Source organism: Salvelinus namaycush, chromosome 39 (genome assembly GCF_016432855.1).
Source record: "Salvelinus namaycush isolate Seneca chromosome 39, SaNama_1.0, whole genome shotgun sequence".
Taxonomy (NCBI): domain Eukaryota; kingdom Metazoa; phylum Chordata; class Actinopteri; order Salmoniformes; family Salmonidae; genus Salvelinus; species Salvelinus namaycush.
The window spans coordinates 2,300,535-2,313,180 of NC_052345.1; positions in this window are offsets into that span (position 1 = coordinate 2,300,535).

The following is a 12,646-nucleotide window of genomic DNA, read 5'->3' on the forward strand; positions in this document are numbered from 1 at the left end:
TCTACATATGTTGTATTCAGCATTTCCCTGTAAGATCTACACCTGTTGTATTCTGCATTTCCCTGTAAGATCTACACCTGTTGTATTCAGCATTTCCCTGTAAGATCTACACATGTTGTATTCTGCATTTCCCTGTAAGATCTACACCTGTTGTATTCTGCATTTCCCTGTAAGATCTACACCTGTTGTATTCTGCATTTCCCTGTAAGATCTACACCTGTTGTATTCTGCATTTCCCTGTAAGATCTACATCTGTTGTATTCAGCATTTCCCTGTAAGATCTACACCTGTTGTATTCTGCATTTCCCTGTAAGATCTACACCTGTTGTATTCAGCATTTCCCTGTAAGATCTACACCTGTTGTATTCTGCATTTCCCTGTAAGATCTACACCTGTTGTATTCAGCATTTCCCTGTAAGATCTACACCTGTTGTATTCTGCATTTCCCTGTAAGATCTACACCTGTTGTATTCTGCATTTCCCTGTAAGATCTACACCTGTTGTATTCAGCATTTCCCTGTAAGATCTACACCTGTTGTATTCTGCATTTCCCTGTAAGATCTACATCTGTTGTATTCTGCATTTCCCTGTAAGATCTACACCTGTTGTATTCAGCATTTCCTTGTAAGATCTACACCTGTTGTATTCAGCATTTCCCTGTAAGATCTACACCTGTTGTATTCTGCATTTCCCTGTAAGATCTACACCTGTTGTATTCTGCATTTCCCTGTAAGATCTACACCTGTTGTATTCTGCATTTCCCTGTAAGATCTACACCTGTTGTATTCAGCATTTCCCTGTAAGGTCTACACCTGTTGTATTCTGCATTTCCCTGTAAGATCTACACCTGTTGTATTCAGCATTTCCCTGTAAGATCTACACCTGTTGTATTCAGCATTTCCCTGTAAGATCTACACCTGTTGTATTCTGCATTTCCCTGTAAGATCTACACCTGTTGTATTCTGCATTTCCCTGTAAGATCTACACCTGTTGTATTCCGCACATGTGACAAATACAATTTGATACTGTTGCATGAGTCACATTATTAGTTTCCATTTTATGGTATAATTTGTGTCACTCTAATATTACCTTCATCCTTATCTGCAACAGTAGGTTCAGGCTCTGATTTATTAGCCATGTTCTAATCCTGTTATGTATTTTACATAGGTAGTCCTCCCTGTCGGTCCATCATTGTATGCTACTGTAGCGATCACTTCATTCTAGTCATCATGTATTAGCTACTGTTATTCATTCTTATTCATCTTCTGCTAGTAATACATTTACGCATGTTATCATGTATGCTTGTACATAGTGAGTATGCAGGCATCTTATACCCTGATTAGACTCACTCTGCTACAGTAGTTTTAGTGAGAGTGGGTCATATCTACCACCATCGGGCTGGCCCAAATGCTGTTGGCCGCTATATGCGCTGTTCAGCAGTCGAGCATTACTGGGTCTTTTTATCATTAAGCATATATTCATAGATGTACGGCATCATTTAAAATGTCATACTACTTCTTAAACCGAACTTTCTTCCTCAGATTTCAAGTTATCACATTGGACCTTAGTGGGGAAGCTGACGCTGTGATTACTAATCAAGGCTAGCTATAATTTCAGCTGTGTTGGATGGGATGTTGATACTAGCATTACCTAGCATGTGGTGGTCTTACTATAGTTTCAGCTGTGTTGGATGGGATGTTGATACTACCATTACCTAGCATGTGGTGGGCTTACTATAGTTTCAGCTGTGTTGGATGGGATGTTGATACTACCATTACCTAGCATGTGGTAGGCTTACTATAGTTTCAGCTGTGTTGGATAGGGTGTTGATACTAGCATTACCTAGCATGTGGTGGTCTTACTGTAGTTTCAGCGGTGTTGAAGGGGATGTTGATACTAGCATTACCTAGCATGTGGTGGTCTCACTATAGTTTCAGCTGTGTTGGGTGGGATGTTGATACTAGCATTACCTAGCATGTGGTGGTCTCACTATAGTTTCAGCTGTGTTGGGTGGGATGTTGATACTAGCATTACCTAGCATGTGGTGGTCTCACTATAGTTTCAGCTGTGTTGGGTGGGATGTTGATACTAGCATTACCTAGCATGTGGTGGTCTCACTATAGTTTCAGCTGTGTGGGGTGGGATGTTGATACTAGCATTACCTAGCATGTGGTGGTCTTACTATAGTTTCAGCTGTGTTGGATGGGATGTTGATTCTACCATTACCTAGCATGTGGGGGGCTTACTATAGTTTCAGCTGTGTTGGATGGGGTGTTGATACTAGCATTACCTAGCATGTGGTGGTCTTACTGTAGTTTCAGCTGTGTTGGATGGGATGTTGATACTAGCATTACCTAGCATGTGGTGGTCTTACTATAGTTTCAGCTGTGTTGGATGGGATGTTGATACTAGCATTACCTAGCATGTGGTGGTCTTACTATAGTTTCAGCTGTGTTGGATGGGGTGTTGATACTAGCATTACCTAGCATGTGGTGGTCTTACTATAGTTTCAGCTGTGTTGGATGGGATGTTGATACTAGCATTACCTAGCATGTGGTGGTCTTACTATAGTTTCAGCTGTGTTGGATGGGATGTTGATACTACCATTACCTAGCATGTGGTGGTCTTACTATAGTTTCAGCTGTGTTGGATGGGATGTTGATACTAGCATTACCTAGCATGTGGTGGTCTTACTATAGTTTCAGCTGTGTTGGATGGGATGTTGATACTAGCATTACCTAGCATGTGGTGGTCTTACTGTAGTTTCAGCTGTGTTGGATGGGATGTTGATACTAGCATTACCTAGCATGTGGTGGTCTTACTATAGTTTCAGCTGTGTTGGATGGGATGTTGATACTAGCATTACCTAGCATGTGGTGGTCTTACTGTAGTTTCAACTGTGTTGGATGGGATGTTGATACTAGCATTACCTAGCATGTGGTGGTCTTACTATAGTTTCAGCTGTGTTGGATGGGATGTTGATACTAGCATTACCTAGCATGTGGTGGTCTTACTATAGTTTCAGCTGTGTTGGTTTGGATGTTGATACTAGCATTACCTAGCATGTGGTGGTCTTACTGTAGTTTCAGCTGTGTTGGATGGGATGTTGATACTACCATTACCTAGCATGTGTTGGTCTTACTATTGTTTCAGCTGTGTTGGATGGGATGTTGATACTAGCATTACCTAGCATGTGGTGTTCTTACTATAGTTTCAGCTGTGTTGGATGGCATGTTGATACTAGCATTACCTAGCATGTGGTGGGCTTACTATAGTTTCAGCTGTGTTGGATGGGATGTTGATACTAGCATTACCTAGCATGTGGTGGTCTTACTGTAGTTTCAGCTGTGTTGGATGGGATGTTGATACTAGCATTACCTCGCATGTGGTGGTCTTACTATAGTTTCAGCTGTGTTGGATGGGGTGTTGATACTAGCATTACCTAGCATGTGGTGGTCTTACTGTAGTTTCAGCTGTGTTGAATGGGATGTTGATACTAGCATGACCTAGCATGTGGTGGTCTTACTATAGTTTCAGCTGTGTTGGATGGGATGTTGATACTAGCATTACCTAGCATGTGTTGGTCTTACTATAGTTTCAGCTGTGTTGGATGGGATGTTGATAAAAGCATTACCTAGCATGTGGTGGTCTTACTATAGTTTCAGCTGTGTTGAATGGGATGTTTATTCTAGCATGACCTAGCATGTGGTGGTCTTACTGTAGTTTCAGCTGTGTTGAATGGGATGTTTATTCTAGCATGACCTAGCATGTGGTGGTCTTACTGTAGTTTCAGCTGTGTTGGATGGGATGTTGATACTAGCATTACCTAGCATGTGGTGGTCTTACTATAGTTTCAGCTGTGTTGGATGGGATGTTGATACTAGCATTACCTAGCATGTGGTGTTCTTTCTATAGTTTCAGCTGTGTTGGATGGGATGTTGATACTAGCATGACCTAGCATGTGGTGGTCTTACTGTAGTTTCAGCTGTGTTGAATGGGATGTTGATACTAGCATGACCTAGCATGTGGTGGTCTTACTATAGTTTCAGCTGTGTTGAATGGGATGTTTATTCTAGCATGACCTAGCATGTGGTGGTCTTACTATAGTTTCAGCTAAGTTGGATGGGATGTTGATACTAGCATGACCTAGCATGTGGTGGTCTTACTATAGTTTCAGCTGTGTTGGATGGGATGTTGATACTAGCATGACCTAGCATGTGGTGGTCTTACTATAGTTTCAGCTGTGTTGAATGGGATGTTGATACTAGCATTACCTAGCATGTGGTGGTCTTACTATAGTTTCAGCTGTGTTGGATGGCATGTTGATACTACCATTACCTAGCATGTGGTGGTCTTACTATAGTTTCTGCTGTGTTGGATGGGATGTTGATACTACCATTATCTAGCATGTGTTGGTGTTACTATAGTTTCAGCTGTGTTGGATGGGATGTTGATACTAGCATTACCTAGCATGTGGTGTTCTTTCTATAGTTTCAGCTGTGTTGGATGGGGTGTTGATACTAGCATTACCTAGCATGTGGTAGGCTTACTATAGTTTCAGCTGTGTTGGATGGCATGTTGATACTAGCATTACCTAGCATGTGGTGGGCTTACTATAGTTTCAGCTGTGTTGGATGGGATGTTGATACTAGCATTACCTAGCATGTGTTGGTCTTACTATAGTTTCAGCTGTGTTGGATGGGATGTTGATACTAGCATTACCTAGCATGTTGTGGTCTTACTATAGTTTCAGCTGTGTTGAATGGGATGTTTATTCTAGCATGACCTAGCATGTGGTGGTCTTACTATAGTTTCAGCTGTGTTGAATGGGATGTTTATTCTAGCATGACCTAGCATGTGGTGGTCTTACTGTAGTTTCAGCTGTGTTGAATGGGATGTTGATATTAGCATTACCTAGCATGTGGTGGTCTTACTATAGTTTCAGCTGTGTTGAATGGGATGTTGATACTAGCATGACCTAGCATGTGGTGGTCTTACTATAGTTTCAGCTGTGTTGGATGGGATGTTGATACTAGCATGACCTAGCATGTGGTGGTCTTACTGTAGTTTCAGCTGTGTTGAATGGGATGTTGATACTAGCATGACCTAGCATGTGGTGGTCTTACTATAGTTTCAGCTGTGTTGAATGGGATGTTTATTCTAGCATGACCTAGCATGTGGTGGTCTTACTATAGTTTCAGCTAAGTTGGATGGGATGTTGATACTAGCATGACCTAGCATGTGGTGGTCTTACTATAGTTTCAGCTGTGTTGGATGGGATGTTGATACTAGCATGACCTAGCATGTGGTGGTCTTACTATAGTTTCAGCTGTGTTGAATGGGATGTTGATACTAGCATTACCTAGCATGTGGTGGTCTTACTATAGTTTCAGCTGTGTTGGATGGCATGTTGATACTACCATTACCTAGCATGTGGTGGTCTTACTATAGTTTCTGCTGTGTTGGATGGGATGTTGATACTACCATTATCTAGCATGTGTTGGTGTTACTATAGTTTCAGCTGTGTTGGATGGGGTGTTGATACTACCATTATCTAGCATGTGCTGGTCTTACTATAGTTTCAGCTGTGTTGGATGGGATGTTGATACTAGCATTACCTAGCATGCGGTGGGCTTACTAAACACCTGAAGGAGCAGAGCTAATGAATAGTTCAACATATTTCTACATGAAATGTTATCAAATCTGGAAATAGCAAAATCTTATAGAAAAATAGAAGAAGCCTAATCTATCCCATTTATCATCTATATACAAACTGTATTTATCATTAGGATAACACTCTAAATTCCAGCATTCACTCAAAAGTTAAAGGTCATTGTCTGGAAAACCTAATAGATAAGAAAGCATAATGATAGTAAGAGAATAGCATTGTGAGGCCTAGCTTTGGTTTGATGCTGTTGCTCTTCAGTCCAGGTTCTGTTGTGGTTCTCTTCAGTCCAGGTTCTGTGGTGGTTCTCTTCAGTCAGGTTCTGTGGTGGTTCTCTACAGTCCAGGTTCTGTGGTGGTTCTCTTCAGTCAGGTTCTGTTGTGGTTCTCTTCAGTCCATGTTCTGTGGTGGTACTCTTCAGTCAGGTTCTGTGGTGGTTCTCTTCAGTCAGGTTCTGTGGTGGTTCTCTTCAGTCCAGGTTCTGTGGTTGTACTCTTCAGTCAGGTTCTGTGGTGGTTCTCTTCAGTCCAGGTACTGTGGTGGTTCCTTTCAATCCAGGTTCTGTGGTGGTTCTCTTCAGTCCAGGTTCTGTGGTGGTTCGCTCCAGTTCTCATAATCGGAGGGCTCAGCATCTACCTGAGGGGCTGTGTCACTGTCCAGGTTCTGTGGTGGTTCGCTCCAGTTCTCATAATCGGAGGGTTCAGCATCTACCTGAGGGGCTGTGTCACTTTTCAGGTTCTGTGGTGGTTCGCTCCAGTTCTCATAATCGGAGGGCTCAGCATCTTTCTGAGGGGCTGTGTCACAGGGGAGTCCCTTAATCTGAAAGAAGACACTCTGAATTAGCACTTTACGAACCACTCCCTCTACATTTTCATGTAAATTAATTTGCTTACTGTCTGTGGTATTGGGATTGAAATAACTTTGGTTGTTGACATTATTACCTGTGTGTCTGCTGTTGCATCACTTCCTCCTGTGGATCTCCTGTAATGAGGGACAGAGTGTGTTCTGCTCTCTACTGACCTCTTGTGGAAGTTGATATGTTACTAATACAGTAGATGTAAATGGCTGGCTCACCTCTTCATATAGCAGTAGATGGTGAGTAGAAGAGCTCCAGCAGTCAGGACAGCCCCCACCCCCACCACAGGAACCCAGGGAAACACTGCTGCAGGGTCATGGGTTAATAAATGCATGATGTCAGAATGAAATCTGTAAAGTTACAGAGCACAAAAATAGACAGAATGTGTCATACTTACATATAACATTAATATGGACAGGGATAGTCTCTCTCCCAATAATGTTCAGGGCCTCGCAGTAGTATCCCTCTCTGTCCTCAGAGCTGATATTATGGATGGTGTATCTCTGTCCAGAATGTCTCATCGACATGTTCTTGTACCAGGTGTAATTCTGCACAGGTGGGTTGGCGTCACTGCTGCAGGTCAAAGTCACTGAACTGCCCTCCACTATTTCACCAGAGGGACTGACTGACACCGAGGTGTTCTTTGGGCCATCTGGTAAAGGACCATTAAAAAGACATTAACATCTTGGTTATGGTATATATTATCTTGGCTTTCTGAAGACATTAGATTTAGCAAATAAAGTACATCAGCGCATTTTACAAGATATATTAAAATAATTACATTGAGAAAAATTTAAAGCACATGCTCTGAGGTTCCAACATGATGTTACTTCATAAAGAATACAACTGGAGATAGATACAAAATAATTACAATGTTAATATACCAAGCTAATGATTTAAACCCTATGTACTTACATCTGACGGTGAGAGTCTCTTCAGCAGAGGGGAGATCCTCATGGCCTTCTACAGCACAGGAGTATCTGCCTGCTATCCTCACTGCTGACTGAGAATAGGATATAGACAGGCAGAGTAGGTGTTGCTGTTTGGTATAGGCTGTCCATTCTTATACCAACTGAAGGCTGTGATGGGGTCCAGTGTACATGTGATTCTACACGTTAGTGTCACATTCTCCCTCTCTGACACAGATGTAGGATCCATCTCCAACACAGCATCTAGAGTAAAAGGAAACAAATCATTATTATCCTCCTATATACACAATATATTCAAAAGTATGTGGACACCCTTTCAAATGAGTGGATCCAGCTATTACAGCCACACCCGTTTCTGGCAGGTGTGTAAAATCGAGCACACAGCCATGCAATCCTCATAGACAAACATTGGCAGTAGAATGGCCTTACTGAAGAGCTCAGTGACTTTCAAGGTGTCACCGTCATAGGATGCCACCTTTCCAAGAAGTCAGTTTCGTCGAATTTCTGCCCTGCTAGAGCAGCCCCGTTCAACTGTAAGTGCTGTTATTGTGAAGTGGAAACATCTAGGAGCAACAGCGGCTCAGCCACAAATTGGTAGGCCACACAAGTCAAGCTCATAGAACGGGCCCGCCGAGTGCTGAAGCGCTTAGCACTTTAAAATCGTCTGTCCTGGGGTGCAACACTCACTACCAAGTTCCAAACTGCCTTTGGAAGTAACTTCAGCGCAATAACTGTTCGTCGGGAGCTTCATGAAATGGGTTCCCATGGCCGAGCAGCCTGCACACAAGCCTAAGATCACCATGAGCTATGCCAAGGTCGACACAAGATAGGCGCCGACAGAGATGGTCACCTCGCTTCAGGTCCTTAAACGATGCAGTTCTTTGTTTTTTTATGTCTTATTTCTTACATTGTTAGCCCAGAAAATCTCAAGTGATTATTACATACAGCCAGGAAGAACTATTGGATATAAAAGCGACGTCAACTTACCAACATTACGACCAGGAATACGTCTTTCCCGAAGCGAATCCCTTGTTCGGAACTCCACCCTGACATCGGATCTTTTCCCAGAGGCCGACCCAAAACAATGCGGTCGCCGCAGGAGAGGCAGACGGAGCGGCCTACTGGTCAGACTCAGAAGGCGAGCACACCATCCACCGCTTCCGAGCATATTACTCGCCAATGTCCAATCTCTAGACAACAAGGTGGACGAAATTTGGGCACGAGTTGCCTTCCAGAGAGACATCAGAGATTGTAACATTCTCTGTTTCACGGAAACATGGCTCACTATGGATACGTTGTCAGAGTCGGTACAGAAACCCGGTTTCTTCATGCATCGCGCCGACAAAAACAAACATGTCTCTGATAAGAAGAAGGGAGGGGGTGTATGCCTTATGACTAAATACTTGTGGTGTAATCATAACAACATGCAGGAACTCAAGTCCTTCTGTTCACCTGACCTAGAATTCCTTAAAATCAAATTCCGCCAGCATTATCTTCCAAGAGAATTCTCTTAGATTATAGTCACAGCCGTGTATATCCCCCCCAAGCAGATACCTCGTCGGCCCTGAAAGAACTTCAAACTGGAAACCATACATCCCAAGGCTGCATTTATTGTAGCTGGGGATTTTAACAAAGCTAACCTGATAACAAGCCTTCCTAAATTTTATCAGCATATCGACTGCGTGACTCGAGCTGGTAGCATTCTGGATCACTGCTACTCTAACTTCCGTGATGCATACAAAACCCTCCCCCGCCCTGCCTTTGGCAAATCTGACCATGACTCTATTTTGTTGCTCCCAGAATATAGACAGAAACTAAAACCAGAAACGCCCATACTCAGGTCTATTCAACGCTGGTCTGACCAGTCGGATTCTATGCTTCAAGATTGCTTCGATCACGTGGACTGGGATTTGTTCCGGATAGCATCAGACAATAACATTGATGTATACGCTGACTCAGTGAGCGAGTTTATTAGCAAGTGCATCAGAGATGTCGTACCCACTGTGACTATTAAAACGTTTCCTAACCAGAAACAGTGGATTGATGGCAGAATTCTTGCAACATTGAAAGCGCGAACCACCGCTTTTAACCATGGCAAGGCGACCGGAAACATGGCCGAATACAAACAGTGCAGCTATTCCCTCCGCAAGGCAATCAAACAAGCAAAGTGTCGGTATAAGGACATTGTAGAGTCGCAATTCAACGGCTCAAACACGAGACGTATGTGGCAGGGTCTACAGTCAATCACGGATTACAAAAAGAAAACCAGCCCCGTCGTAGACACCGATGTCTTACTCCCAGACAAATTAAACAACTTCTTTGCTCGCTTTGAGGACAGTACAGTGCCACTGACATGGCCCGCTACCATAGACTGTGGGCTCTCCTTCTCCGTGGCTGACGTGAGTAAAGCATTTAAACGTGTTAACCCTCGCAAGGCTGCCGGCCCAGAAGGCATCCCTAGCCGTGTCCTCAGAGAATGCGCAGACCAGCTGGCTGGTGTGTTTACGGACATATTCAATCAATCCCTATCCCAGTCTGCTCTCCCCACATGCTTCAAGAGGGCCACCATTATTCCTGTTCCCAAGAAAGCTAAGGTAACTGAACTAAATTACTATTGCCCCGTTGCACTCACTTCTGTCATCATGAAGTGCTTTGAGAAACTAGTCAAGTATCATATCACCTGACTTGGTGATAGACCTAGACCCACTCCAATTTGCTTACCGCCCCAATAGGTCCACTGATGATGCAATCGCCAACACACTGCACACTGCCCTATCCCATTTGGACAAGAAGAATACCTACGTAAGAATGCTGTTCATTGACTACAGCTCAGTACCCTCCAAACTCGTCGTTAAGACCCTAGGTCCTCTATGCAACTGGGTCCTGGACTTTCTGACGGGCTGCCCCCAGGGGGTGAAGATAGGAAACAATATCTCCAATCAGCTGGTCCTCAACACTGGGGCCCTACAAGGGTGCGTTCTCGGCCCTCTCCTGTACTCCCTGTTCACCAATGACTGCGTGGCCATGCACGGTTCCAACTCAATCATCAAGTTTGCAGACGACACTACAGTGGTAGGCTTGATGACCAACAACGACGAGACGGCCTACAGGGAGGCGGTGAGGGCCCTCTGAGTGTGGTGTCAGGAAAATAACTTCTCACTCAACGTCAACAAAACAAAGAAGATGATCGTAGACTTCAGGAAACGGCAGAGGGAGCACCCCCCCCATCCACATCAACAGGACAGTAGTGGAGAAGGTGGAAAGTTTTAACTTCTTCGGGGTTGGTGTCCAACCTAAGTGTATGTTAACTTCCGACTTTAACTGTATGTCCTCTGATGTGAAATACAAGATTTGTTATTTTTCTGTTACATACCACTACTAAGCCTGTATTACTGCCCTTAATAAGGTAATTCAAGTTATCTACAGTTGAAGTTGGAAGTTTACATACACTTAGGTTGGAGTCATAATTAAAACTCGTTTTTCAACCACTTCACAAATTTCTTGTTAACAAACTATAGTTTTGGCAAGTCGGTTAGGACATCTACTTCGTGCATGACACAAGTAATTTTTCCAACAATTGTTGACAGACAGATTATTTCACTTATAATTCATTGTATCACAATTCCAGTGGGTCAGAAGTTTACATACACTAAGTTGACTGTGCCTTTAAACAGCTTGGAAATTCCAGAAAATTATGTCATGGCTTTAGAAGCTTCTGATAGGATAATTGACATAATTTGAGTCAATTGGAGGTGTACATGTGGATGTATTTCAAGGCCTACCTTCAAACTCGGTGCCTCTTTGCTTGACATTTTGGGAAATTCTTTCAAAAATCAGCCAAGACCTCAGAAAAAAAATGGTAGACCTCCACAAGTCTGGTTCATCATTGGGAGCAATTTCCAAACGCCTGAAGGTATCACGTTCATTTGTGCAATCAATAGTACGCAAGTATAAACAACATGCGACCACGCAGCCGTCATACCGCTCAGAACTGTTTGGCCATAATGACCATCTTATGTTTGGAGGAAAAGGGGGAGGCTTGCAAGCCAAAGAACACCATCCCAACTGTGAAGCACGGGGATGGCAGCATCATGTTGTGGTGGTGCTTTGCTGCAGAAGCAACTGGTGCACTTCACAAAACAGATGGCATCATGAGGCAGGAAAATTATGTGGATATATTGAAGCAACATCTCAAGACATCAGTCAGGAAGTTAAAGCTTGGTCGCAAATGGGTCTTCCAAATGGACAATGACCCCAAACATACTTCCAAAGTTGTGGCAAAATGGCTTAAGGACAACAAAGTCAAGATATTGGAGTGGCCATCACAAAGCCCTGACCTCAATCCTATAGAAAATGTATGGGCAGAACTGAAAAAGCGTGTGTGAGCAAGGAGGCCTACAAACCCGACTCAGTTACACCAGCTCTGTCAGGAGGAATGGGCCAAAATTCACCCAACTTATTGTGGGAAGCTTGTGGAAGGCTACGTTTGACCCAAGTTAAACAATTTAAAGGCAATGCTACCAAATACTAATTGACTGTATGTAAACTTCTGACCCACTTGGAATGTGATGAAAGAAATCAAAGCTGAAATAAATCATTCTCTCTACTATTATTCTGACATTTCACAATCTTAAAATAAAGTGGTGATCCTAACTGACCTAGAACAGGGAATTTTTACTAGGATTAAATGTCAGGAATTGTTAAAAACTGAGTTTAAATGTATTTGACTAAGGTGTATGTAAACATCTGACTTCAACTGTATGTGAAATGTGTGACAGATTACCTGTGACAGTCAGGGAGACAGGTGAGCCAGCAAACCTTTCTCCAGATGTTATGAATCTGAACCTGTACCCAGCAGAGTCACTCAATCTCAGGTCTGTGATTCTCAGGGTAGAGTCACTCTTCTTATCCCCAAGGTACTCTATATGACCCTCATACCCTGGCACAGAGCTCAGATCTTCAGGATCCTTACCAGACCATTTAGTAAACCAGAAAGCTTGTTTGATCTCATGATAACTGGGATATGTGTAAGAGCAGGATATGTTCACTGTTGACCCCTTCAAGGCACAGATACTCTGATGGGTGTAAGTCACACTCCAGCAGTTCTTACCTGAAAGACAAGAAGACAATAGAACACCTTTTATAAATCTATACATCTTCAATTACAATATCTACTACTATACACTGATGTTGTAA